Raw genomic sequence first — 26,438 nt, 5'->3', positions numbered from 1 at the left:
GTAAAGAGCTGCTTTGACAGCAGATAGTTTAGAGGATCCATGCACGGCGCTCTTTGTCACTTTGTGCTCTTGTATATGTAGATGAATGGGGAACAGATGATGGTGCAGAAACCTTTGCAGACACTGTTGTGTAGAGTTTAGCTTGCTGAACACAACTTGAATAAAAGCAGTAGTCTTGTTTGAGATGAATTGCGCCTCGCCTGGAAAGTGAACAAGATCAGGCGGCTGCAGCAAGAGGCGGTGACAAAAAGTTGCAATGAGGTCAAACAGTTTCCCGACAGTTTCCAGCAGTCTTCAGTCCGTACAGGAAGTCACAGAAACACAAATCCTGTCACCAACCTCAACCTTCATTTTACATGAATTCTCATGTAAATAAATTATTAAATTAAATTAAAATTAAGAACATCAGCCTAACATTCAAACACAGAGGAAAGAAACACAAGACAACAGCTTTCATCAAAGATCAGTCAGATACAGTCAGGGCTTCACATCTGTACAGATGATTTTTAAGATTCCTCACATCCCACTGACCACCAGTCTCTGTGATTAGGGCTGGGCGGTATGACAAAATTTTCATATCACGGTTTTAAGAAAAAATCATATCAGTTTCACGGTATTTCATGGTCTTTTGCTCAGGTTCGGCCAACTTGACATGCTGCTGTGTTGTGCTATGGCCTATTCAAGTGCCGGAATTTGTTATTTACCTGACAACGCCTGAACACAACACACGCTCCGCTCCATTCATTTGGGCTCCACTGACTGCGTACAGAAGCCACACGTAGAGAAGCCAGCGGGGTTGTTTACCGTTTGCTGAGCCGAGAGGCTGCATGTAGTCTGCATGAAATGTTAAAGCATTTTCCACCTAAGTTATTAAATATATTTGAGTTATCTACAAGTTTACTGTACTGTTTGTCATCTACTCGCTTTCAAATGTCCGCCACGGACATTTACACACGGATAAACATGGGTAAATGCATGAAAAAAATCATCACATATCACCTCTGATAATGGTTTATTCATTTAAAAACACATTGTGCTCATTTAGCACACTATTTCATGTAGTTTTTATCTGCTGGAGGGTAGTGTAGGGGAGCGTAGCGCGACAAAAATAGAAGAGCCACGTAAAATAGAGAGTTGCAGCTCCTGTTGCCGGTGGAGCAGCTGTAATTGATTAACAGGGGGCGAGCTGCTACGGGACTCGCGCTGCAGACGTGTCGCGCCGCTGACGTGCCCGGTGGAGCCCGGCCATAACTGTCTCGGACTCGGGACGGGTCGTCTTCGGTCAGGAAAATGCGGCCCGAGCCGTGCTCTAGTGTGCTCACCTGTGTGTGTGCGCTTTGTCTGTGTGTGTGTGTGTGTGCGTGCACATCGGGGCGAAACTCCGCCGTGCGCGATACAGAGGACAGAGGAGAACTGTAAACGGCGGTGCGCCGCTGCTAGCTGCATATAGGGGGAAACACTGCTCTTTTTGGTATGAGTTCTTCTGGGTCATCATGTACAGTTGCTTTGCGTTCAGGACTCTCTCCAGCAGCCATTCTCGCCTCTAAACTTTTCTATGCTAAGGAAAAGATCAAAGCGTGCCTGTGGTGTGCAACGGTGAAATGGGTCCCCGCTGAAACACTTTCCCGCCGCACATGTTCCGGATGTTGTTTGGGCTATTCACCGGTATTGCAGTATATGAAAAATTCATATCATAACAAAAATAAATACCGGTTTTCGGTACAAACCGGTATACCGCCAAGCCCTATCTGTGATGCTAAATACTTCAGTAATTAAAACAATCCAGTGTTAAAGGGCCAGTGTGTAAAATGGGTTGAAAACAGTGACATCAGTGGTCAAATTCTAGATTGCAGGGCTCACTCGCTCACCCCTCCCGTCGGGTAAATGACGGTGGCCTCGTAGGGACAAAAAGCCTTGCGCACGAGTTTTTCAGGAGTAGGTCTATCTAGCGATGAGGTGAATATTTATTTAGAAATCTAAACCATGTTACGATATTGTAATGAATCCCTCACGAGCAGGAGACCAGAGGAGCGTTCGGGAAAAAGGCCCGTTTATTTGAGCACTCCAAAAACTCCGGTAACACTCCAGGGGGTAAAAGACTCCGTCCCAAACTCTGACTCTTCTAGCGTAACAGACACACTTCATAACTTTACACACATACTCGTTTACCATTCTGAGTGGGGACCCCCCTCCCCTCTCTGCTCCACCAATCTCCAGCCCGCACACTGACTGACAGCGTAGCCTGTAAACAGAGCTCAGCTATTTATTTAGCCTAGCAATATCTCCGGACTATAGTAGCTGCAATGGACGACTTTGAACGCGATTTTGAAGAGTTTCTTGTAGCGGACACAGACCCAGAGCCATACCTGTTTGAGCCGGAGCATACAGATGAGGAACTCCATGTGTTTGATGCTGAGCGGGTGAGAAGAGAGGCTGAATGCACAGAATGGGATTCGGTGCTACTGCTACCATTGTTGGGGAGATATATCATCAGGAGGAAAAGCGCCGCAGAGAGTGCATCACAAGGAGTGAAGTTGCGTCTTCTTTTCCTCGCAGATGACAGTTCGGGTTCATTCTCTCCTGTTGCGTGGTAAGTGTGGTCCATTCGCAAACTTTATAACTAAAAAAACTTTTCACTACTCTCTATCAACGAACTACTAACACTCTCTGCTGTTTCCTCCTCCTTCTTCCTTCCTTCCGCTGTCTTCGTTGGTTTATTTATACACGCGAAACGCGTTCTCTGGCGGGCTGGATTGTCCTCTCGGTCTGCCGTACATACATGGCGGCGCAAGATGGCGATCTCTCTAAAGCAAGGCCCTTGCTATATATATATATATATATATATATATATATATATATATATATATATATATATATATATATAAAAGCATAATTATAAGGCTACGAAAACCAAACAAATTTTATTTTATAGCGATCATACACTTGTATAAACATATTAATGGGTAAAATATTCAGATTCAGATTCAGATTGACAATAAACCATGCCAAATATTACACACTGGCCCTTTAATATACAACAGACTGTGTTTAGTTTATGATGAATGTATTTAGTCTCTGGCGACTAAACATCACCATCAGTCACACAGCATGTTTTCTGTTCCCAGAATAAACCTGCAAATCTGACAAATAACATCTAAAACTCTGAAATTCAACAAAACAGAAAAGTTTATATTAAACATCATCTTGTTGAGTCAACATCTAAACCAATCAGCTGCTAGATCAGGTGAGAGCCAGGCGTTTCCCATAATGCCCTGGGTCTTGCAGTTGGTGGAGAGCAGCTGCAGTGCCTGGCTCTAAAAACTGCGGCTGTCTTGTGAGATTATTAATGTCCACTTTTGCATGACATCAGAGCAAGTCGGGATGAAGTCGGACACAAATCTAACCGTCATGCATTGTGTGGCAATCACCAGAGATCGAATCTGCGCAAGCCTGGCTCATCTCGAATGAGTGTCTTTATTCAGACAGCACAGACTGACCTGAGAGACCCAGTCATTTGTGCACAAACATTCCCAGTACAACTTCACCGAGCCACCACCTGACTACAGGTCTAATAAGTGATTGAAAACAGCTGTGTGGCTGTGAGGAGACTTTCCTCTGAACAGTAACTGAAGCTGTCAGATGAATGTAGTGCAGTAAAAGTACCACATGTTCCTCTGAGATGTAGTGCAGTAAAAGTACCACATGTTCCTCTGAGATGTAGTGCAGTAAAAGTACCACATGTTCCTCTGAGATTTGATGGTTTAGTCACAGAGTTTCCCCTACCCACAAAGTGTTATGGTTTTCTTTCACAAATGTGGGAATGATGGTCCGAAATTGCGTTAAAATGTACAAAACAGTGAAATTTCTCTCGCCTGGCCGGCCAGCACTCTGGGTGCTCAGCACCCCTAAACCTCTGATCGTATATAATGTTGAAAAAACTTTAAGAAGTCATAGTACAGTTATGTTAAAAATGTAACACTCTGAATGAGTGTTCTGTGGGGCAGTGGCACAAGAGGCCTGAGTGGAAAATATACTTTAAAATTATTCGTCATTAAAGCCATTGTTTTAATAATCATTTTAAAAAGGTGTTTAAAGCCTGTTAACAAATATTAATTAGTTCAAATTATTTCATTAAAAATATTTTTTTTTGTGGACAATGAATGAATGAATGAATTAATGAATGAATGAATGACTTTATTTCGAACCAAAGTTTAAAACAATGTTGTGACAACAAGAAATGAAAAACAAAACCCCCCCAGAAATGTTCTAAAAGGAGTAGGTAGAAGTAAAACTTATATGTTCCTACCCCTCTTTCACTTTTCTTCTATTAACTTAAACTATTTGCACAATTTCTTAAATGTATATATAGTTACATACAACAATTAAGATAATTTTACAACCCAATTTTCTAATTATATTACATTCCTAAATTATTTACAACTTGTGTTATGAAGATATTTACACTGCTCAAAAACTGAAGGGAACACTCAATGGTCACAGTGTAACAGGAAGTCAGTTAAACTTCAGGGATATCAATGTGTCCATTCAGGAAGCACAAGTGATTGTGAATCAGTTTCAGCTGCTTTGGTGCAAATCAAAGTGACAACAGGTGCAATGGAGAGGCAAAAGCAAGACACCCCCCAAAAAGGGAATGGTTATACATGTGGTGTCCACAGACAGTTGCTCTCTCCTTATCCTTCCTGACTGATTCTTCTCTAGTTTGGTCTTCTGCTAGTGTCCTTGGCACTACTGGTAGCATGAGGCCGTACCTGCAGGCCAATCAGGTTGAGACCAGATACCAGGAGACCGGCCGTTACACCAGGAGAGCTGGACAGGGCCGTAGAAGGGCATCAACCCAGCAGCAGGACCGCTATCTGCTCCTTTGTGTGAGGAGGAACAGGAGGAGCACTGCCAGAGCCCTACAACATGACCTCCAGCAGGCTACTGGTGTGCATGTTTCTGACCACACTGTCAGAAACAGACTCCATGAGGGTGGCATGAGGGCCCCACGTCCTCTAGTGGGACCTGTGCTCACAGCCCAGCACCGTGCAGCTCCATCATTCACCAGAGAACACCAGAACTGGCAGGTCCACCATTGGTGCCGGCGGGGGCCGTACACACTACTGAGTCACATGATGAGTTGATGATGTTTTACTTTGATTTTCGGTGTGATTTTGAATCCAGCCTTCAGTGGGTTGATGATTTTGGTTCCCACTGACTGTTGTTATGTCATTTTGTTCTCAACAAGTCCTGTACAGACTGAACTATCTGTTCAGCAGTGAGAAAGTTTCTCTAACAGGAGGAGACTCTCCCTCCTACAGAGAACACAGAGACACTGAGGAACAAGGTGACAAGAACCCAAACCCAGGATAAAGAGGTTCAGTGAATGTGGTGTTGAAGGTGTGGAGGTGGATCAGTGTGTCAGAGGAGACTGTGAAGAAGGACAGAGTACCAGCAGGACAGTCCACATACACTGCTACTCTACCAGAGGAGGAGGAGGAGGAGGAGGAGGAGGAGGAGGAGGAAGAAGAAGAGGTGTATGTTTCTCTGTTATTGTTCCTGACATAGTAACGACCATCAGAGCAGATCAGACTCCAGGACTGATCATTCCTTCCAAACACACAGTCAGTTCTGTGTCCTCTCCTCCTGATTCCTCTGTAACTCACTGATATATAAACCTCTCCTCTACACTCGACCTCCCAGTAACAGCGACCAGTCAGACCAGTTCTACACAGCAGCTGAGGCCAGTAGTCAAATCTGTCTGGATGATCAGGATATGACTGATCCTTCTCTACATGTGTCACCTTCCTGTTGTTGTCAGACAGTTTGATCTCTCTGTTCACTGTGTTTGTGTCGATTGTGAGTTCACAGGAATCTGATGGAGAGAAGAAGACACAATACAGCTGCAGTTATTCATCTGTCATCACTCTGATGATGACATCAGAGATTTGAATGAGTGATGTCACAGTTTGAAGATCAAATGAAAAACACACTTACACTTCCTCAGACCTGGTGTCAACCATCGGACTCCAGCAGGCTCCACCCTGAAAGGAGGAGGGGGGTCAGAGCAGCACTTCCTCTTTCACCATGGAAACATGGACATTACATCACTCTCATACACACAGCTTTGTTATTGTCTCCACATGGACTGACATGGTCATCACTTATTATTAATCAGCTGATATTGTTTTAGTTCAGTGTACCTGAGCAGGTGGTGTTTCAACAGTTTACTGTGGGTTCATCACCACCACACAACACTTGACCATTACAGTCAGCTGATCCATTGTCAATATACAAGTATTGATTATTGGAGCTTTGAAACCACCTGTTTTACTCCTGATGAGTGACCTCCTTTGTTTGTGTCATAATGACTGTTGTCTGTCACAAGTAAAAGAGACACAACCTCTGATGGAGGAGGTCGGGGTGGATGGTTGGATGGGTTAGGGTTGCTGTTCACATCCTGTCTCCTAGCAACAGTCAGCACTGGTTTTTATCATCTGTAATCTGGATATAAAATATTCCAGTAAAAGTCCATCTGCAGCCACAGTGCACTGCCTGTTTCCCCATAATGTTGGTCCAGTTCTAAATAAAGCTCTTTGGTCTCTGACACACCACGTCCACAATCAGCTGTTAGTTCTTCATTGAGCGTCTGTGGCTGACTGTCACCTTTAGTTTCTGTGGTGAGTCCCACTACAAGTCGACTCTTATCAGCCAGGGAACTCTCTGTCAGTGCAAAACAAACCAAATCCAGGTGAAGCTGAACTCCTTTTAAATCAGGAAACATTCCCATTATGATGACACCCACTGGTGTCAGATGATGAAGACCAAAACATCCCCCACTATAGTTTCATATGAGCCCACAAACCTGCAGCATGACCACAATGACACACGTCAACCCACCATGAACCTCCAACGTGTCAGGATACACCACTGTCCTATTATCCAATGTTGAAACAAGACAAGGCTCCAGAAACATTTCATCACCTTCCCTCCCTGTTTTGGCCCATCCTGGCTACTGTTCCCTGACTACTTGTGTCTGTATTGATGGTCTGATGTGGGACACAAACAGTTTGATGAGTCAGTGTTTATCAGCTGTGGTTGTTTGAGGTCAGCTTGGTGTGTCAGGGTCATATGAGCCAGGCTGACAGTGTGACAGAGACAAAGTTTCCAGCTCTACCTCCTCTATCAGACTGAGTGTGTGTGGCTGCAGCAGGCCTCTTCATACCTGAGAGTGTCCAGTCTCCAGTGTGGATCCTTCAGTCCAGCCGACAGCAGCTTCACCCCTGAGTCTCCTGGATGATTGTAGCTCAGGTCCAGCTCTCTCAGATGGGAGGGGTTGGAGCTCAGAGCTGAGGCCAGAGAAACACAGCCTTCCTCTGTGATCAGACAGCCTGACACACTGCAAACACACAAAACAACACACGTCTAATAAGACTTTTGTCCTTCATGACTTTTGTAACTCCCATGCTCTGGATTGAATGTTTATCACAGAGACTTGGATGCGTGATGGGGAAGTAGCGCCCCTAATGGAACTTTGTCCTCCTGACAGCAGCTTTTTCAGCTCCGCTAGACTGACTGGAAGAGGAGGGGGAGTTGCCTCACTTTTTAATGACAGTTTTAAATGCAAACTGATTTCTTATTGTGATTCCTACACCAGCTTTGAATTACAGCTTTTCACGATAAACAAACCTTCGGTTGTTTTGATTGCTGTGATCTATCGTCCACCAAAGTACAATGATAACTTCATCTCAAAGTTTGCAGACTTCTTATCCAGATTTATTTTGCAATATGACAGGATATTGATTGTTGGTGACTTTAATATTCACATTTGTTGTGATGACAAGCCACTGGTCAAAGACTTTTTAAATGTCATTGAGTCTTTTAATCTCACACAGTTTGTATCTGGACCAACACATCAGCATCATTACTGTTAATTTATTATGCTGATCTGTTCTGTACGACATCTATTGCACGTCTGTCCGTCCTGGAAGAGGGATCCCTCCTCAGTTGCTCTTCCTGAGCTTTCTACCGTTTTTTCCCCCGTTAAAGGGGTTTTTTGGGGAGTTTTTCCTGATCAGCTGTGAGGGTCATAAGGACAGAGGGATGTTGTATGCTGTAAAGCCCTGTGAGGCAAGTTGTGATTTGTGATATTGGGCTTTATAAATAAAATTGATTGATTGATTGATTGATAGATCAGCGTGGACATACATTAGATCTGGTGTTAGGTTATGGCTTGTCTGTGTCAATTAATGAAATTTGTGTTCTGCCAAGCTTGGATCACTCATTGATATTATTTGATATTTTTATCCCTCACCTTCTTGTCTCTGGGAGAACATTCTCAATTCTGAGGTCATCCCGTTACATTGGCCCCAGAGCATTAAATGATTTTAACTTGGGACTGCCGGATGTGGTCGACTTAGTTTTTAGTCAATCTTTTTCAGTCGAATGTCTTTCTGAAAATTTTAATAATGCTCTCCGGGTACTATTGGATTCAGTTGCTCCAGCAAAGACTCGGAGGGGTCCTCAGAAAAATCCTATGCCCTGGCTAAATGACGACTTATTACTTCTCATAAAGAGCTGTAGAAAACATGAACGCCAGTGGCGTCACTCTAAGCTGGAAGTTCATTATCAAGCATGGCATAAAAGTCTGACCACTTACCAGTCTGAGATGTCTGCGGCGAAGGCTGCCTATTATTCTATTTTGATTACGAATAATAAGCACAACCCAAGGCTTTTATTTGACACTGTTTCTAGACTAACACAGGATCAGCAGCCAGTCATCAGCACTGACCTCTCTGCACAGGATTTTATGGAGTATTTTAATGATAGAGTAGAGGATATTAGATCTAGAATACCCCAGTCACTGGCTGGGGGATCAGACTGTGTTGCCACTTTGCCCTCTTTTGCAGGACAAGGTTTCTTTGAGTTTGAGTCTACTTCTCTGGCTGCGCTAACTGAGGTTGTTATGGCTGCAAGAAGTACCACTTGCTCTCTGGACCCGCTACCAGCATGGGTTATTAAGGAGCTTTGGTCAACATTAAGATCTTAGGTTTTAGCTATCCATAACCTCGCTCTGTCCACTGGAGTTTTTACAGCTTGTTTTAAGTCTGCTGTGGTTAAACCCTTATTGAAAAAAACAAACCTGGATGTAAACTCTCTTGCCAATTATAGACCTGTCTCAAATTTAGCTTTTTTATCAAAAATCTTTGAGAAAGTGGCCTCCAACCAACTTGTAAAATTTCTGTCATTGAGTGATTTATTTGAGCCACTGCAGTCTGCTTTCCGTGCTAACCATTCTACAGAAACAGCACTTACAAAAGTGGTGAATGACTTATTATTGGCGTTAGATTCAGACTCAACATCTGTTCTACTGTTATTGGACCTTAGCACCGCATTTGATACTGTGGACCACTGTATACTTTTGGACAGGCTCGAGAATTATTTTGGCATCTCGGGTCAGGTGCTAAATTGGTTGAGATCTTACCTGTCAGAGAGATCTCAATGTGTTCTTTATAACAACATGTTATCTGACTCTTATTCTGTTAAGCACGGGGTCCCACAGGGCTCTGTCCTGGGTCCACTGTTGTTTTCAATGTACCTGCCACCACTAGGTCAGATCATGCGCTCTTTTGGGATTGTTTTTCATTGCTATGCTGATGATTTGCAATTATATATGCCAGTCATTGCAGGACATGGGTCTGTTTCTGATAAACTTACAACCTGTTTGGCTGCGGTGAGGTCCTGGCTATCAACAAACTTTCTGCTACTTAACTCAGCTAAGACTGAGATGATAGCTATTTGACCGTCAAAATTTAGTCACCAGTTCGATCATTTCACCCTATCTCTTGATGACTGTGTCATTCATTGCAAGGACAAGGTAAAGAACCTTGGTGTACTTTTTGATCAGACCCTTTCATTTAACTTGCATGTAAAAGAGGTGACACGAGTGGCCTTCTTTCACCTCAGAAAAATTGCAAAGATCAGATCAGTCCTTTCAGTAAAAGATGCTGAGACTCTTATTCATGCATTTGTGACATCCAGGTTGGATTATTGTAACATTCTTTTATCAGGGTTGCCTAGGAAGAGTTTTCGAGGTCTGCAGTTGGTTCAGAATGCGGCAGCTCGTATTTCAGCTGGATCATCTAGGTATGATCATATTACTCCTGTGCTGGCCTCTCTTCACTGGCTCCCTGTTCAGGTTAGAGCGGACTTTAAGGTGCTGTTACTAACATACAAATCTGTAAATGGTCTGGCACCTGTATATTTAACAGAACTTGTGGATATTTATGTGCCTACAGGGTCTCTGCGCTCCGAGGGGAGCAGCCGTCTGCTTGTCCCTATAGTCAAAAAGAAGACGGTCGGTGAACGTGCTTTTTCTTTCCGTGCACCGACTCTGTGGAATAGTCTTCCTCTTGACATCAGACAGGCCTGCTTGATTGAGGTTTTTAAAGCACAGTTAAAGACCCACTTGTTACTGTTGCGTTTGAGGGATGGGTGGTTTGCTCCTCCTGTGATGTCCTGTTTTAGGTGTGTGTTGTGTTTTTATCATTGTTGTTTGTGTGTTTATTTTCTGAAACTTTTACGCCATTTGTACATGTACTGTTTTAATTCACCTGTACAGCACTTTGATTGAAAGCGCTTTATAAATAAAATTTATTATTATTATTATTATTATTATGTCACATAATGTGAGGGTGGGTACCACAGTACTGCCATACTGTCGCCTACTGTGGGGTTACATCAACATTATTACTGACTTTTTTCTAGTCCCAACCAAACACCCACTAATGTCCACCAACTATCTGACAACATTACTGATTCCTCTCTGATATTTCAAGTTCCAACAACAGAGAAAAAAACAAGATAGAACATGTTGATGGAAAGAGACTGAAACACAAAAGACAACTGGTTTGAAATCATATCAGCAGAGACAATCCTGTGATGGTTATGAGTTTATCAACTAATATAAATCAAGATTTAAGTGGCCATCAGTTGAACATGTTGATGAATCCTGACCTGAGAGTTTCCAGTGTACAGTGTGAACTCTTCAGTCCATCAGACAGAAGCTTCACTCCTGAATCCTTCAGGTGGTTGTTACTCAGGTCCAGGTGTCTCAGACTGGAGGACTGGGAGCTGAGAACTGAGGACAGAGCTTCACAGCTTCTCTCTGAGAGGTTACAACCACTCAGTCTGAAGAGACGATATAATAAAGAAATAAGAAGAGAGTAACTTCAAAAGACAACAGAGCATTTAAGTTATGATATATGAATCCAACTGTCTCTGTACTTACAGAGCTTTGTTGGAGGCTTTGACCACTGGCAGCAGCCTCAGAAGAGCCTCCTCTGAAGCAGAGTATTTCTTCAGGTCAAACACGTCCAGATCTTCTTCTGATGACAGTAAGATGAAGACCAGAGCTGACCACTGAGCAGGAGACAGTTTATCTGTGGAGAGACGTCCTGAACTCAGGGACTGTCGGATCTCCTCCACTAGAGAACGATCATTCAGTTCATTCAGACAGTGGAACAGATTGATGCTTCTCTCAGCAGACAGATCCTGGTTGATCTTCTTCTTGATGTACTCGACTGTTTCCTGATTGGTCTGTGAGCTACTTCCTGTCTGTCTCAGCAGACCTCCTAGGTGTCTCTGATTGGTCTGCAGTGAGAGACCCAGGAGGAAGCGGAGGAACAAGTCCAGGTGTCCATTTGGACTCTGTAAGGCCTTGTCCACAGCACTCTGGTGGAGATACTTCAGATTCTGTTTGTCTTTGAAGACTTTAGACCACCGGGATGTTGTTTGTTGTTCTTCCATCAGATTGACTCCAGAGTTGATGAAGGTCAGATGGACATGAAGAGCAGCCAGAAACTCCTGAACAGTGAGATGGACGAAGCAGAACACCTTGTCCTGGTACAGTCCTCTCTCCTCTTTAAAGATCTGTGTGAACACTCCTGAGTACACTGAGGCTGCTCTGATATCGATGCCACACTCTGTCAGGTCTGATTCATAGAAGATCAGGTTGCCTTTCTGCAGCTGATCAAAAGCCAGTTTTCCCAGAGACTTAATCATCTTCCTGCTCTTTTTACTCCAGTGATGATCTGTCTCAGCTCCTCCATCATACTTGATGTTCTTCACTTTGGTCTGAACCACCAGGAAGTGGATGTACATCTCAGTCAGGGTCTTGGGCAGCTCTCCTTCCTCTCTGGTCTTCATCACATCCTCCAGAACTGTAGCAGTGATCCAGCAGAAGACTGGGATGTGGCACATGATGTGGAGGCTTCGTGATGTCTTGATGTGGGAGATGATTCTGCTGGCCTGCTCCTCATCTCTGAATCTCTTCCTGAAGTACTCCTCCTTCTGTGGGTCAGTGAACCCTCTGACCTCTGTCACCATGTCAACACAGTCAGGAGGGATCTGATTGGCTGCTGCAGGTCGTGTGGTTATCCAGAGGCGAGCAGAGGGAAGCAGTTTCCCCCTGATGAGGTTTGTCAGCAGCACATCCACTGAGGTGGACTGTGTAACATCAGTCAGGATCTCATTCTTGTGGAAGTCCAGAGGAAGTCGACACTCATCCAGACCGTCAAAGATGAACACAACCTGGAACTCTTCAAACCTGCAGATTCCTGCTTCTTTGGTTTCAGTAAAGAAGTGATGAACAAGTTCCACCAAGTTGTACTTTTTCTCTTTCAGCACATTCAGCTCTCTGAAAGTGAATGGAAATGTCAACTGTATGTCCTGGTTGGCTTTGTCTTCAGCCCAGTCCAGAGTGAACTTCTGTGTTAAGACTGTTTTCCCAATGCCAGCCACTCCCTTTGTCATCACTGTTCTGATTGGTTCGTCTCTTCCAGGTGAGGCTTTAAAGATATCTTCTTGTCTGATGGTTGTTTCTGGTCTGTGTGGTTTCCTGGATGCTGTTTCAATCTGTCTGACCTCATGTTCATCATTGACCTCTGCAGTCCCTCCCTCTGTGATGTAGAGCTCTGTGTAGATCTGATTCAGAAGGGTTGGGTTTCCTGCTTTAGCGATCCCCTCAAACACACACTGGAACTTCTTCTGCAGGTTAGATTTCAGTTTACGCTGACAGACTGCAGAATAACTTCCTGAATGAACACAACAAAGAAGATCAGTAAGACAAAGAAAATATTTCAACATGTCATTTCCTCAAAGAATGAGTATATGAATATATTTTGGTCCGTCTCTTGAGACATTAGTAAACGTCCCATTTATCCATCATGTTAAATCTTTATAGAAATCCTCTTACTGCTCTGCAGACAGTCAGCCAGCTCCTCCTGCTTCATTCTCCTCAGGAAGTTCAGTGTGATCTTCACAAATGCCTCTCTGCTGCTCCTCCTCTGCTCTTCATCCTCCCCATCCAACACCTCCTCATCCTCCCTCTGACTCTCTAAGCATTCTGGGTAATCTGAACTCAGAACCTTCTGGATCTTCTTCAGCTCGTTCTTCACAAAAGTGAGGATGTTCTCCTCCAGCAGCTGGAACAGAATATTATATGAATGACACACTCAAACATCAGATCCATGTTGGACACACTGACAATCCACTGGTGTAAAAAGTGCAGCATGGAGATGATTGTGAACAGAATAGATGTCAAAGTAGTAGTTGTACATGTACAGACCATAAATATGGAGTCCAGGTGTGTTTGATGCTGCTGGGCAGACTGACCACTGGGAACCTCTGAGCTCTCCTGGTCCACTCTGTGGAGGAATTAGAAAGAATTAGTGCAGTGCCTGTTTGGAACGAGCCAACTGTTTGGCCTCTGGTATTGCTGCTTGCAGCTTTCTGTAGAAGACGAGATGCAAACAAATGATGCGCAACCAATTCTGTATCTGTCTCACATCAAATCCATCTGTTGAACCTAAATTAAGAACTTACAGTGGGTCATAAGAAGGACGTCCATCTTTGAATTCATCAAAACGATCCATAGACCGATCACTTTTCATGGACACACAGCTGGGTACAGGGGACTTTTCTCTCTGCTGCTGGAAACTGATAGAAACACTGACATTTACTGAACATACAAGATTTCTGTCTCTGATTTCACTGGTTTTATTGGATAATAAAAGTTATTTTATCTCAGTGCTTGTTTGTATTCAGTATATGTGAATGTTTAACCAGTGTGTTGTCAGTCAGATGTGCTAAGACTTCACACTGTTGAGCTGCCACTCCAATTGAAACTGTGGCCTGTTTTGGGTTTTGGACGCAGCACATCTGAGTGCAGGGTCAGTTTCAGATAGTGCTAAATCTTTGTCTTGTTGAACTGCAGCTTGTCTTCAGACCTCTGCAGCTGGTCCTTCATACTAACAAGCCATCAAACCCTACCCTCCTCCTTTACCTCTGGACGTTTAGCTGTCCCTGGTGGTGTGGTCTTTGATCTGGGTCAAGACTCTTTTCTGTTCTGGTTCCTCTGTGGTGGAATGAACTCTCTACTGATGTCAGGACAGCACAGTCACTGAACATCTTGACCAACATCTTTATCACAATACTAGAGCCTTGCCAACACATTTCTCACTCCGACTGCGTCACATATCCACGTTTGGTCACGGACATTCCTCGTCCACATACAACACACAAGGCACCCTGAGTGCGTTGGTTGTTCACGTTCTCGGACATCATGTCCATTGTCTGTTTTCACAGAAAACTTAACGTCTACATATAGTCTCTTTTAAAAAAAACACACTACAACAGTACAACACTGTGAACTGACGTTTTTTTTCCTTCAACAACAAACACATAGTTGGGTTTAGGCATCAAAAACATGTGGTTAAGTTTAGAATGAAGAACAGTGTTTGTCTCTGGAATCTTATGGGACATGAACACCGCTCTCTCTGGTGAAAGGTGGAGTTTGCTGAATCCATCCACCACCCCTCCCTGCCCATCCCAGTAGGACTTTCACCACCGTAACTTTGGTCTTCGTCCCGTTGCATTTCCCCCTGAGGTCGTCGTGCGCCGTGAAAGTATAATGGCATCCAGCCCCATATAATGCCAATGGTAAACGCCTTTTTTGGTTGGTTTTTGACACCACAAGTCACTGCCCAATTGCCGGATTTTGACGACTTTGGAGTGAGACCGGGCTCGCCCTGCACAGTTTTCTTCTTAACACTTTCGTCCACTCCTGTTGGATTTCCAACTACGACTGCCTGGCAGATCATAATTGGGTCTGGATTACAAAACGTAAGATGTCTTGATTGGGATCTATTTGAATGGACACTGTAAATAGTTTGCTCTGTGAAAGTGTTGCAATCCAGTGGGTGGTGGTGATGCAACAGTCTTAAACTCTACAGATTGAGAAAAAGAACAGGTGTGTTAACGTTTCAGAGTTTTCTTTATTGTATTCTTTGGGGGTAATGATGGCCTCCAGAAGAGAGCTCGTGTTGACGGAGCAGTGAGCATGACGACTGACATGAGAGAATTCTTTTAGCATTAGGCCACAGTTGTTGGGACAATGGAGGGAGGCTAAAGTTACATGATGGATTTTGTGTTTTGAGTGGAGATTGACTGAGTGGGATATGGACCGTGGAAGAGACTGTGTTGAGACTGTACTCGCTTCCTGAGTGACTTTTAGATGACGGAAAGCGAGGCTTGGGGCATGGAGATGATGGAGATGATGGAGATGATGGAGACAAGACCAGTTATACTGGGAAGCTGTCAGGTTCATTTAACATTTAATGTCAGCTTACCGTGCAGCAGAGACTTTTCGTCCTTTAACATCGATGCCATGTTCATGTGACTGGTCAGACTTGGGGGACACACAGCTGGGGTCAGGTTCAGGTTCAGGTTCAGGTCGAGGGGAGTCTGGTCTCTGATGGATCCTAGCACACAGAGAGGAAGAGCAGCAGGGAGGGAAATTCAGTTTTCAGTCTTCAGCCTCAGTATCAGCAGCTATCAACAGGAGAAGTAGAATCCTACAGGATGACAGCAGACTGACAGGAACACTGAGAGCAGCTGTAAACCTCACTGACCACCAGGGGGAGCTCACAATCCAAACCTCCACCCTGTGGACCTGCACACTGAGCCCCCCCACACTTCACTCACTCTGTCATGTGTTTAAATTCTCACTGTTAACACTGTGACACTGCTGAGTCCACAGGGATAACATGAGGACTACAGTCGTTGCCATGGATACAGCATGACATATGACAAACAGTTGAAGCTGTGATTGATCTCAGAGTTTGTCTCCAACAGTTTTTGTATCAACAGTTTCTGCAACGTGTGTTCAGTCTGCTGCTTCAGACACTTTAACAGAGACACATCATGTAACGTTCACTATATATACAACACAAATCAAATCAAATCAAACTTTATGTGTTTAGCACTTTTCATGCATTAAAAAAGCAGCACAAAGTGCTTCACAGAATAAAAACATACAACAAAAATACATACAAATACATATTGAAAACCCGCCCCTCCCACCCCCACATATAAACACACACACACACACACCTGCGTACACACACACACACACACACACACACACACACACACACGGTTAGTATAGTCAGTAACATGGCTGGGCACTGAGGAACCAGGTGAGGAAAGAGCCACCTATGGGGGAGCTCATCCACACTGAGAGGTGTCACAGCCTACGGCCATAGGGAGCGCCGCCACAGAGACCACCCCGACCCAGATAAACTGGGGTGGACTCCACACATGGTGCAGAGCCTCCCAGTCCTCTGGACCAGAGGGATCTCCAGGACGACGTCCCCGCGGGCAGATTGGGTACACCTCTTAGCGTGGAGGCCCCCCATGAGGAAACACTGGAGCTAAACACTAAAAGACTAAAAGGCAATATAATAAGATAAAACAGGTATGAGATAAAATAATAATAAATAAATAAATAAATAAATGAAGATTTAGAAACTTAATAATAATAAAATGTATAAGGATTTAAAAATAAATCATTTAAAAGCATTAGAAATTAAAATAAAATATAATAGAAGAATTAAAAGAGTAAAAGAAATCAGTTAAAAGCCAAACTAAAAAGGTGAGTCTTGAGCCTCCTTTTAAAAACATCAACAGTCTCTACAGTCCTGATGTTCTCGGCAGGCTATTCCACAAGTGAGGGCCATGATGACTGAATGCAGCCTCCCCGTGGGTTTTTGTTCTAACTTTTGGAACAGTTAAAAGGCCAGTGCTGGAGGACCTCAGGATCCGTGAGGGTTGATATGATAAAAGCAGGTCAGATAAATAAGATGGCCCAAGACCGTTAAGACATTTAAAAACTAATAAAAGAATCTTAAAATCGATCCTGAAACACACGGGGAGCCAATGCAGCGATTTTAAAACTGGTGTCCTGCTGGTGCCAGTAGTTAAAGATAAAATGGGGTAGATGTCCAGTACTGACAACTATAGGCCCATTGCTCTGGCTAGTGTATTATCAAAAGTGATAGAAAGAATCTTGCTGGATAGGTTGGATGAATATATTGTCACCACAGATGATCAGTTTGGATTTAAAAGTAAACATGGCACTGACATCTGTATATATGCTCTGAAAGAGGCTGTCAGTAGCTATAGTAAACATAACTCTACCATGTTTATGTGCTTCTTGGACGCTTCTAAAGCCTTTGACTGCATTAATCATGGGAAATTGTTTAAAAAGTTACAAGAGCGAGGGGTCCCTTCTTATTTAATACGGATTCTACATTATTGGTACTCACATCAAACCATGCAAGTAAGATGGGGTAATGTCATATCTGAGCCCTTCCTGGTGACTAAAGGGGTTAGGCAGGGTGGGATTCTTTCACCTATTCTTTTTAATCTATACATGGATGAGCTCTCTAAAAGGCTTAAAGGGTGTAGGACTGGCTGTATGGTAGGAGAAAAGCTTGTAAATCATTTACTGTATGCTGATGATTTGGTCATCATGTCTCCCTATTCTGCTGGTTTGCAGCAACTGCTTAGAGTCTGTTCAGATTATGGAAAGCAGTTTGATGTTAAATTTAACTCTAAAAAGACTGTGATCATGATTGTAAAGACTAAAGAAGACCAGAAAAGAACATTACCTACTTTTTTCTTGGCAGACAGAGAGTTGAATGTTGTTGATAAGGTCAAATATCTTGGTCACATCATCAGGGACGACCTTTGTGATGATGATGATATTCAAAGGCAATATTGTAAACTGTATGCACAAGCTAATATGTTGGCATGTAAATTTTTTATGTGTACGGATGATGTTAAAATTGCTTTGTTTAAAGCCTATTGTACTCCACTGTACACTGCCCACCTGTGGTGCAGCTACAGTAGGGCTAAATATCATAAGCTACGGGTAGCATACAATGATGCACTTCGAATTTTACTGAAGGTCCCTCGGTGGATGAGTGCCAGTCAGCTGTTTGTGTGTAGTGGTGTTCCCACCTTAGATGCTGTCCTCAGGAATTTTATGTTTAATTTTATGGCAAGGCTAAATGACTCTAAAAATGAAATTATTATGGCTTTAACCATGCCTAAAAAGAGCAGTACCAGATATTATTCTAGTTTCTGGAGACACTGGCGAGCGTGTTTGTATGTTTTTTAGGTGTGTTTTTTTTATGCTGTCTTGTATGTTGTGTGTATGTCGTCTATTGTTTTTATATTTTATATGGACCTATTTTTGAGTCTGAAATAAAGATTGATTGTATTGATTGATTGGTGTAATGTGCGCCCGCCCTCTGGTACCTCGTCAGCACTCGTGTGGCTGAGTTTTGGAGTAGCTGCAGATTAGAGATGGTCTTTTTGGGAAGACCAGAGAGCAGGGCATTACAATAGTCTAAACAACAAGAGATAAAAGCATGCATCAGCACCTCCGTGTTAGCCTGAGAGAGAAACGGGCGGACTCTGGCTATATTCTTAAGATGATAAAAACCTGTCTTTGTTACATTTTTGATGTGTGGAATAAAACTAAGCTCAGAGTCAAAAATGACGCCCAGGTTCTTCATACATTGTGAAGGTTTAAAATCTTGTAGTTTTGGTAAAAGTTTCTCTCTCTGGCCTTCAGGACCAATAATTAAAACCTCAGTTTTGTCCTGGTTGAGCTGCAGGAAGTTCACTGCCATCCATGACTTGATATCTAAAATGCAGTTAAAAAGGGCATCAATTGGCCCTGTGTCATCAGGAGACACGGCGATGTACAACTGTGTGTCATCTGCGTAACTGTGGAAGCTGATGCCGTGCCTCCTGATGACATCCCCAAGGGGAAGCATGTATAGATTAAAAAGAACTGGACCTAAAATTGACCCTTGGGGCACCCCACACCTAATTTCATGCCTTCTGGAGGAACATGTATCTATACTTACAAAGAAACAACAATCTGTGAGATAAGAGCTGAACCAGTTAAAAACAGTGCCAGAGAGGCCCACCAGGTTTCTGAGTCTGTTTAGTAAAATGTGGTGATCTACTGTATCAAAGGCAGCGCTTAGATCCAGTAGTACCAAGATTGATATTTCTCTAAAATATTATTTCTTTTTAAAAAATCATTTACTTGGTTAAAAACCAGTTTTTCTAAAATCTTACTTAAAAACGGTAAGTTGGATACAGGTCGGTAATTATTAAAAATGTTGGGATCTAAATTACTCTCTTCAGAAGGGGCTTCCCCACCGCCGTTTTGAAGGCAGCGGGGAAGACACCCGTCTGAAGAGAGTAATTTACTATGTTTAAAATCTGTTCCTCAAAGAATCCATAAAATGTTTTTAAAAGTCATGTGGGAATCAGATCTAAAAGGCAGGTTGTTGGGGTTACCTGGGAGAAAACTCAACCAGGGCAAAACTCTTCAGTGTTTCCTCAGGTAAAAGCAATGATCCAGGTGTGTTAAAAATTATATTCTGTTGGTATAAACGACTGGATCTGATATCATATGATGATATGATATAGTGGTCTGCAAAGTCCTTGCAGAGGGCATCTGTTGAAATCTTGGATGGTTTGTTAAAATTGGTGCTAGTTAAAAGATCGAAGGTGGATAAAAGGAATTTGGGGTTGTTTTTATTATCTGTGATGAGTTTTGAAAGGTGGGATATTCTTGCCTGTTTGAATGTATTATTGTAGGTTTTGAGTTGTGCACGTAATATTTCGTAATGAATGCAGTTTAGTTTTTCTCCACCTCCTCTCTGCACTCCTGCATTTTCTTTTCAACTTTTTGATAGCATCATTTCTCCACGGGGGTGTAGGTTTTGATTTTATGGTTTTTGTTAAAAGTGGAGCCACTGAGTCAAGTGTTGACTTTAATTTACTGTTAAAATTGTCCACAATAAAATCACAGCGTGCAGGTAAAATTTCAGCAGTGCTCTGTAAAATCTGGATAAAATTTGTATGTAGCTTTATCCCTATCTTTATTCAAGAGAGTGGTCTATCAGTTTGAGAGCATTATTTATTGATTTCACGTTCAAAAACCCTGCCCTTTGGCAGAAAATAGCTATGCTGTTTATTCTGTGACCGTTTAAAGAGGCACGACTGGGTGTAAGTTAGCACATATAAGTTAGCACATGTCCCCACCAGCTAACGTTATCTTTCATTAGCTGATAGTTAGTTTAGCTCACGTTAGCTAACAGGCTAAAACGGTGGTGTTTTCATTTTATTTTCCCTAGTTGATGTTATCTGCGTATCTGGTTATCATGAGCACTCGTTTTGGTTTAAAAGTGGAAGTGCCCGGAGCTGCCACCCGCGGTCCCGGGCAGGGCTCGAGACTTGGGATCCACTCACCTATGGTCCCGCCTGGGCCTGACCTCAGCGCCCCCCCGGCCTGACCTCCGCGGCCTGGACGGATGCTCAAGTGTGGGGAAGAGGAGCGGAGAGGACCGCAGAGGTCAAATAGTGAAGTTTAAGGATGCCTTCGTCTTCGATATGTTGTTAATGTGATTTTATGGGCAATTTATCAGTCGAGGTCTCCTCCTCTGCAAAGCAAGCTGACCCGGGGGCTACAGGTAATAGCGCAGCTTTGAAACCACTGCTTTTCCGAGATGAAGGACTGATTGTTGAGCTGCTGTTAACAGTTAACGGAGTTAATGCCGGATCCCATTATTTAACAGTTTCAACACTAAATTAAGCAGAGTGACGGACCCAAAGCCTTCAATCTGGCTAAAAGACAGCTGAAATGCTGAAAAAAAAAGGCTGACATCTCAGCGACGTCTTGGCAATGAGCAAACGCTTTCCCTGCTACGTCTTAACCATCCAAACTTGATAAATCGGGCCAACATTGGCCAGATGTGCTATCTGGGGTTAGTGCTGATATAGAGTATAACATCACTGGGACATGTAACAGTAAAATCACTCCGCTCACAGGTGTTATAAATACAACCGTTAATTAACCAGCTGTCACACTCGCTACATTGATGCAAACTGACACTATAGCGTTACACCAAGAAGATGGATATTTTCCCCAAAATTACATTTGAATTGAATTATGAGTGGTCGTCAGGAGAGGACGAGGAAAAGGAAAGCCAGGACTCTTCAGTGCAGACCTCCAGGTGTGTTTGAGTCCGGCCGTGCCAACATCCAGGTTTGCCAACGTTTCATCAGCCGAACTGGACGAAGTTATGCAGTTGCAGATCAATGTAAATACAAAGTAGTTTGTGAGTTCCTGGCGTGTGTCAGAGCAATAAAGAGAACATCTATCTATCTATCGCTCTGGCGTGTGTGCTGCGTTGCCTAGCAACAGACTGGGGGAACTGGGGTTTTTCGCGGAGCTACATAACATACTTAAATAATTTATTTCATCACCTTTTGTTAACATTTCCTTACTCAGCATTGCTGTTTAAGCTGTTGTTGAACTGTTGCACAAATGCATAATCACACTCGAGGTCGTGACGGTGTAATGTAGGCCTATATCATCACGGCTGTAATTGTCTTCATAGTGCCCATGACCGAATCACGGCCGTGACGATATACAGTACATCACTCCCTCTCGTGAGATATTGCTTAAATATATACATATATACAGTATATGTAAGGGATAATGTATAGTGAGCCGGTGACTGTTGAAAAATAACTCCTGACAGGGGAAGAGGGTGGGAGTGGATGAACCCGGTTAAAGAGTACCTGCCCGGATGGGACGCTCTAAAACTAAAGCGAGCGCGTCCACAAGGAGGCAGGGATCATTTCATTGGTCAACAAGTAAATCTGGCATTCTATTGGTTGGGGGATTTTAACAGGGTTGTAACACAAAAAATTCCAAGCGCAGGGCAAAAATCTGAGAGCAGAAATTCCGCGAGCGCACAGAAACAGTTTGAGCGCGAGGAGAAAAGCCGAAGCTCGAGCAGGAAATCTGTGCGAGCAACATGGTGTCTGAGTGCGAGCAACATGGTGTCTGAGTGCGAGCACACAGTTTGAGCAGAAACAGAGTAGATCCAAGCACAAGCAGAGGCTATTTGAGTGTGAGGGCAGGGTTTTTGAACGTGAAATCAATAAATAATGCTCTCAAACTGATAGACCACTCTCTTGAATAAAGATAGGGATAAAGCTCCATAAATTTGCAGCCACTTCAGAAGTTAGGTAGCGTTTCCTCACTGTTCTCACCGGGGCCTCCTGATGGCTAAAACTGGTGATGTTAAAATACACACAGTAGTGGTCAGACACAGCCAGGTCAACAACACAGGACACACCAGTGGTCAGGCCATAGGTTATGACCAGGTCCAGGGTGTGCCCTCTGTTGTGAGTTGGCTGTGTGACGTGCTTAAAATCCTTGCAGGTTAAAAGGTTTAAAAATTCTCTTGACATTGGATCAGAGGTATTATCAACATGTAAATTAAAATCACCAGTTATTAAAATTCTGTTAAAGGTGGTGTGTATGATTGATAATAATTCTGAGAATTCACTGATAAAAGAGGTAGAATGGTGGGGTGGTCTGTAAACTGTGATGCAGAGAATAGGAGGGCTGCTAAAAACAAAGGCATGATGCTCAAATGATGTGTAGCTGTTAAAAGAAACTTCATTTGAGTGCAGCATATTTTTGGTTCTAGATGCAGTTCCACCTCCTTTTTTACCCCCCTTAGTAGAGAATAAAAAGTTAAAATGTGCTGGGCAGGCCTCAGTGAGAACAAGTGGTGCGTCAGTGCCAAGCCATGTTTCTGTTAAAAGAATACTGTCAATATTATTCTCTAAAATCAGGTCATTTATAATAAAAGTTTTATTTAAAAGAGAGCGCACGTTCAGCACGGCCAAGTTAATGTTCGTGCCGAACATGCGCTCATCATCACCTGTGCGATGTATAGAAGTGGGGTGCAGGATGTTATTGTCACGAGGTTTGCTGTGTGGACGGGGTGCTCTGTACCTTATGATGGTCTCTATCGGGAATGTTTCTGGTGAGAGTGTTGGTGACAAATGAGACCGGTAGGGGGAGCTGGCAGGGGGAACAGTACTCGGTGCCACTACTGAACAGCGTGCTGAATGTTTGAGGATAGCATGTGGCTACCCAGCCTGTTGGGGTGAAGTCCGTCGGTCCTGAAGAAGGAAGACCGGTTCCAAAACAGATTAAAATTGTCAATAAAACCAAGGCCACGGACATTGCAGGCGGACAGAAGCCAGGTGTGGAGAGAGAGGGTCCTCGAGAAGCGGCACACTCCAAGCCCAAGTGTGGGGATCGGGCAGGAGATAAAAACAGACTTTCCACAGCTGCTTAAAAAGTTAAAAAGGGCACTGAAATCCTTTTTGGTATAAGCTCAGACTGTTGGCAAGCTAAATCGTTCGTCCCATCATGTATTACCACTCGGTTTATGGAGGACGGTAGTGAGCGCAGCAGCCCCGGGAGCTTATCCAGGAGGACCGGGACTGTGGCTCCAGGGAAACAGCGAGTGGCAGCGTTAAAGAAAGGGATGTTTCTCACTATCAGAGTGGTTGGGGGGAAGAGGGGACGAGGAGAGGAGGAGAGGACGGCTGCGGCTCACCGGGGGAAGGCAGCGGGCGGTCAGCGTCCGGACCGTGTGCTGGGGTCACCGGGAGAGGAGTCCGAGCAGACGAGTGTTGCGGCGAGGCAGCAGCACCAGTCCCGTGAGGAGGATCATCTTACGCCGAGATGCGGAGGTCGTTGCCCGGGAAGACAGCTGCCGATGTGGCCCCTCAGCGGAGCGGAGAGCTACCGGCCGACCACCGCCTGCTGCCGGAGGAGAGGAAGCCGTGCTTGGAGAGGGGTCCAGGTCGCGACGAGACGGAGCCGGATCATCCCCAGACAGAACCGCAGAGCGGTTGGAGAGGCTCAGGCGAGGAGGCGAAGCTAGGCTGACCAAACGTCCTCTTTTGCCCGGACATGTCCACTTTTCACGTCCCGTCCAGGCGTCCGGGTTTTTTTTATAAATGTCCGGTTTTCCGTGTGTTTGTGTGTGTGTGTGTGTTAGAGTGCGGCATGGGCCGCATATTTCTGTCCCACCCGGGCGTGCGCCGTGGGTGCTCAGCGGAGAGGGAGACCTCCATGTTTGAGATGGGAGCGGGAGGCGGGAGATCCAACGCTTCCAGCGAGAGGAGAGGGAGACATAAAACAAAATAAGATAAAATAGGAAAAACCTGTCTCCGTCTTTTATTTTATTTTCAGCGTTTAATCAAGGCGGAGGCTAGCGGCGGGAGGTCCGAGGCTTCCAGCGAGGAGAGAGGTAGAAACAAACAGCCAATGTGTGTCTGTGTGTGTTATGTTCAGGTGTTGTCACGTAAATAACAGTGCCCAAGCAATAAACAGGACAGACAATAGGATTTTATTTATTGTTACACTACATTTTCACTGAAAGCTGACCGAATCCGACCCGAGCCCGAATACAGTTTATAGCTACATTTTTGACCAAACCCGCCCGACCCGTCTGGTATCATCGGGCTCGGATCGCCACACTCTAGTGTGTGTATGTGTCCCCTACTGGGGCCTATCTGAATTTCTGTCTTTGAGAGATATTATTTTGTAATATAACTGAATTTTCTATCCATACATATAAATTTTAAATATATTAAAATTATAAGGCATCTTTGAGTAAACTGCGAGTATCATTTAAGTAGGCTATATCGTGGCCGGGCCGAGTGTCCTCTTTTTTGGAAATGAAAATATGGTCACCCTAGGCGAAGCCGTCCCTTCCACCGCTGTCTTATGACCCCGGACCGCCACCTCGGCCCAGGACGACTGATGTCCTCTGTAAGCTCAGTGATCTTTTTGTTTGCTTTCCTCAGCAACAGATCTTCTTCAAAGGGCATAACGTTAGCTGTTCCGGCTAGCTTAGCCATCAGGCTAAGCTAGCTTGATGTGTTCGTGCGGTGGGCTTTCCAGTCCACAGGCTAGCTTTTGGCTGTTTATTCGAAAGCGTTTGTCTCTGCACACTGGTTCTTGGTGGTTCCAAAAAGAGGAGCAGCTTCAGTAGTGTGGAATACACTGGACTTCTCAGACTCATTTAGTGACTTACTGCTCAGAGGGAACTCATTCAGCGGCACTTCTGGCAGCAGCACGCTCTGACAATCACTGAACATTACACACATACAAAGAACAAAGTGTGAACACGGCTCATATTATTCTGACATGAAGCCGTGGGCTGATCGTCCTCACACTCACAGATGCTCTCATTTGTTTCTGTTGGATTCACTTTGAAAACTTTTGTCTCTGTGTAACCCCTGGTCAAAAACCCCAGAGTTAATACACACACAGCAGTAGATAACTATTGTTGCTATCATAAAAGTTTGTCATTTTAAGGATGTAAATTCTATAAAAGTTCATGTCACTTTAAGTATGTTGCTTTTCTATAGTTTGTCTGAAGGCTACAGCCCTTAACACGAGGTGTGACAGACTAACCTGCATGTGTTTTGTTCATCTGCTTTAGATTAAGCGGCGTTCATAAGGTCGGAGGTTCCGAGGTCCCGACCATTAACTGGTTATATTGACACATTGTGGCTCTTTGAGTACATTTACAGGTTTATTATGAGTCAGTGTTGAGGTGAGAGAGCAGAGAAACAGGAAACAGAGAGTTGATGAACATGTTGAAGGTGAAACAGGATCAAATGTGATGTCAAGTGTTGAGTGTGATACCTTTTCATGTTGGTGATAACCTGCAGCCTCCTGATGAAGACAGACAGACAGACAGACAGACAGACAGACAGACAGGTTCATCATTAGACTTTAAAGTGTTTGTTGTCAGATAAACTTTGTGCTGTGGAGTCTGGATCAAAGACAGGAGGTGAACACATGAACCAACAGAGACACATTAGAGACTGGAATCAATCAAAGGTCCACTTACTCAGTTTCTTCTCATGGACTTCATCACTCTGCACATCTCTGCTGTCTGGACCAGGTCTGTGGACACAAAGAGTTTTCTGTTGATCTGAGTGGGACCATGTGCTCCATCAGGACTCAGACTGGAGGCAGACTGGCTCTTTTAAGCCCTCTTCAGACAGGAAATATGTGACACTGCTGCCGTCATGGATTTGTTAAAGTGATATTTGCTCATTGAGACAGAGGAGACGTTTACGCTGATGTTTCTTACAGCTTCATTCACACATGGCAG

At 43.9% G+C, this 26,438-nt stretch overlaps 1 pseudogene across 1 annotated transcript; it reads right to left on the bottom strand.

The window, feature by feature from the left end:
- Positions 1–4,185: 4,185 nt before the first annotated feature.
- Positions 4,186–26,190, bottom strand: LOC144467506 (NACHT, LRR and PYD domains-containing protein 12-like; annotated as a pseudogene). The gene is made up of 10 exons (XR_013493691.1): positions 26,172–26,190; positions 25,964–25,993; positions 15,690–15,821; positions 13,885–13,998; positions 13,628–13,706; positions 13,256–13,484; positions 11,017–13,094; positions 7,226–7,399; positions 5,998–6,044; positions 4,186–5,875 (listed from the first exon to the last, which is right to left on the bottom strand). The product of XR_013493691.1 is annotated as an NACHT, LRR and PYD domains-containing protein 12-like (transcript).
- Positions 26,191–26,438: the final 248 nt, after the last annotated feature.

This window comes from Epinephelus lanceolatus, chromosome 17 (genome assembly GCF_041903045.1).
Source record: "Epinephelus lanceolatus isolate andai-2023 chromosome 17, ASM4190304v1, whole genome shotgun sequence".
Taxonomy (NCBI): domain Eukaryota; kingdom Metazoa; phylum Chordata; class Actinopteri; order Perciformes; family Serranidae; genus Epinephelus; species Epinephelus lanceolatus.
This window is presented reverse-complemented; position numbering and strand designations above follow the sequence as displayed.